Genomic DNA, 3,416 nt, shown 5'->3' with positions numbered 1-3,416 from the left:
CTTCCACAAGTTCAAACACCAAATAACTCAACAATGAGAGAAATAATATATAACCACAATATTAGATAAGACTAACTTCACAATAAAAGAGATGATATTCAATAATGAGTATAAACTAATGGAAATCAACAAGTAAAGGGATAACATGAACAATTACTTCAACAATGATAAATAACATTGAAGAGATAGCATGTAATAATAAAGGAGCCAACAAGTTCAACTAAAGCATGGGAGCAATTTATCAAGTAGGATGTAGAACAAATACTAAACAAGTCAAGTAAGGCATTTAAGGATAGTCTAACATAATTAAGGATAATTTGACTATGAGAATTTAGAAGATGATATGGCGTTTCCATTAAAGCCTGGAAATAGTCTAAGTAGCCTAAACCGGTCAAATATTACATACAGCCCGTGTACCCACTCGTCACCTTGCGTACACGGGTTTCACTTAGCACAATTGAATCAAACAATACCAATCTTAAGGGGTAGTTTCCCCACACGAAGTTAGGCAAGACACTTACCTTAACTAGGCCAATTCAACACTCGGAAATAGCTTTCCCTTAAAATCCGCCTCTACACGGCCTAATCTAACCAAAATCGACCCAATATCATCAAAAAATGCTAGGTAATTCAATTTGAATAGGTAATGTTAAGATCTTTACACATTTCCAAAAAGTCAACAAAAGTCAACTCGGGGTTCACCCGGTCAAAAACCGGGTCCAATGGTAGATTCCTTCAATCCATGACCCCACGAGTTCATATACTTGATTAGTTTCAAAATCCGAGTCTGAATCGACTCTCAAAATGCAATTTCTTATTTTTCAAAAACTTGACAAAGGTTCATAAAATTTCTACTTTGATTCACATGATTTTGATGTTAAGATCTAAGATATGTTGATGGAATATGATTAGAAATATATTAGAATCACTTACCCAAGGTTTGTAGGTGAAAATCACCTCTCCAAATCGTCTCGTACCGAGTCTAGGGTTCAAAAATTCCGTCTCCTAACCCTTTAACCAGCTGCAGATGTCGCATTTATGACACAAGGTTCGGATTTGCAAACCCTCGCAATTGCGGACCACGGCTCGCATTTGCGAACCTTGACAGACTCAACATATATCGCAATTGCAATAGAGTCTTCGCAATTGCGAATTTGTAATATTGCAAAAGCGGACAAATTGTTCGCAATTGCGAACATGATCAAATTCTGCTGGCCTTGCAAATGCAAAGGTGATGTCGCATTTGTGACAATTGCCCATCACCTGTCGCCTTTGCAAATGAGATCCCGATGTTCGCATTTGCGACACCAGAGCACCAGACTTCAGTTTCGGCAATTTGCAATCCAAAACACTTCCGGAACGTGTCAGAAACTCACCCGAGTGCTCGGGGCTCCAAACCAAACATACACACATGTCTAAAAATATCATACAAACTTGCTCGCATGATCAAAATACAAAAATAACATCTAAAATTACGAATCGAACACTAAAATGCATGATTTTCGAAAAATCTTTTAAGAACTTCTAGAATTACAACTAAGCGTCTGAAACCTATCAAATCAATTCCAAAAGACACCAAATTTTGCAGACAAGTTCTAAATTCCATGATGGACCTATTCCAAGTTCCAAATTTGAATTCCGAGATCGATAGATAAATGTTCACCTACGGTTAAACTTTTCAACTTTAAACTTCCAAATTTTGGCAGATAAACACAAGTCAATCTACAGAATTCCAAAATAAATTTCGGGAATACCCCCAAGTCCGAAATCATGATATGAAGCTATCGGAGTCATAAAAACACAATTTCGGGGTCATTTTCACAAAAGTCAAAGTTTGGTAACATTTTCAAATTTAAACTTCTAAGTCAAGAATCAAGGATACAAATCAACCCGAAAGCATCCTGGAACGAAACTAATCAACCCCGCAAGCCATAAACGCATAAACACACATGTGTGAAGCAGTAAAAGGGGTAACAAGGTGCAATTACAAAAAATGACCGATCGGGTCATTACATTCTCCTCCTCTTAAAAGAAACGTTCGTCCTCGAACGTGCATAAGGAGATACCTGAAGTGGTGAAAAGATGAGGATATCGACTCCACATGCTGTGCTCGATCTCCCAGGTTGCCTCCTCGATCGGATGAACCCTCCATTGAACCTTCACTGAAGCAATATCCTCTGATCTCAACTTCTGGACCTGCCGGTCCAAGATAGCCACATGCTCCTCAATGTAAGTCAAATCTTCGTCTAACTACATTGTGCTGAAGTCTAGAACATAAGACTAATCACCATAACACTTACGGAGCATAGAGACATGTAACACCGGATGAACCGCCGATAAACTAGGAGGCAAAGCAAGCTTGTAAGCCACAACTCCAATCCTCTCAAGGATCTCAAAAGGCCCGATATAACTAGGCCTCATCTTGCCCTTCTTTACGAACCTCATCACACCCTCCATGGGTGAAAACCGAAGCAAGGCTCACTCTCCAACCATGAATGCAATATCGTGAACCTTCCAATCTGCATAACTCTTCTGTCTAGATTGGGCTGTGAGAAGCCAATCCTGGATCATCTTGACCTTCTCCAAAGCATCTCAAACTAGATCCGTGCCTAATAACTTAGCCTCTCCCTGTTTGAAGAACCCAACTGGAGCACGACACCATCTCCCTTGTGGAGCCTTATACGGAGCCATCTGGATACTCGATGGTAGCTGTTATTATAGGCAAACTTCACAAGTGTCAAGAACTGATCCCAAGCGCCACCAAAATCCATAACATATGCACGAAGCATATCCTCCATACTAAATAGTGCGCTCGGACTGTCCGTCCGTCTGGGATGAAACGTTGTACTCAACTCAACCCGTGTGCCTAGCTCACACCGCACATCCTTCCAGAAATGCGAGAATATCAGCTGTGCAACCCGATCAGAGATGGTAGATACCGGCACGACATGAAGTCGGAAAATCTCGCGGATATAAACCTGAGCCAGCTACTCTGAAGAATAGGTAGTCACTACCGGAATGAAATGAGCCGACTTGATCAACCTGTCCATAATTACCCATACTGCATCAAACTTCCTCTGAGTCGTGCAAGACTAAGAACGAAGTCCATGGTGACACGCTCCCACTTCCACTCAGGAATCTCAAGCTGCTGAAGCAAACCATTCGGTCGCAGATGCTCACCCGCTAACAATATATGCACCGAGCTACATACTCCATTCTGTCCTTCTTCATCCTTTTCCACCAATAGTGTTGCCTCAAGTCCTGATACATCTTAGCGGTACCCGGATGAAAGGAGTATCGCGAACTGTGGGCCTCCTAGAGAATCTACTTGATCAACCCATCCACATTGGGCAAGCATAATCGGCCCTGCATCCATAACACACCATCATCCCCAATGGTAACCTCCTTGGCATCGC

The sequence above is a fragment of the Nicotiana attenuata genome, unplaced genomic scaffold (genome assembly GCF_001879085.1).
Source record: "Nicotiana attenuata strain UT unplaced genomic scaffold, NIATTr2, whole genome shotgun sequence".
Taxonomy (NCBI): Eukaryota; Viridiplantae; Streptophyta; class Magnoliopsida; order Solanales; family Solanaceae; genus Nicotiana; species Nicotiana attenuata.
This window is presented reverse-complemented; position numbering follows the sequence as displayed.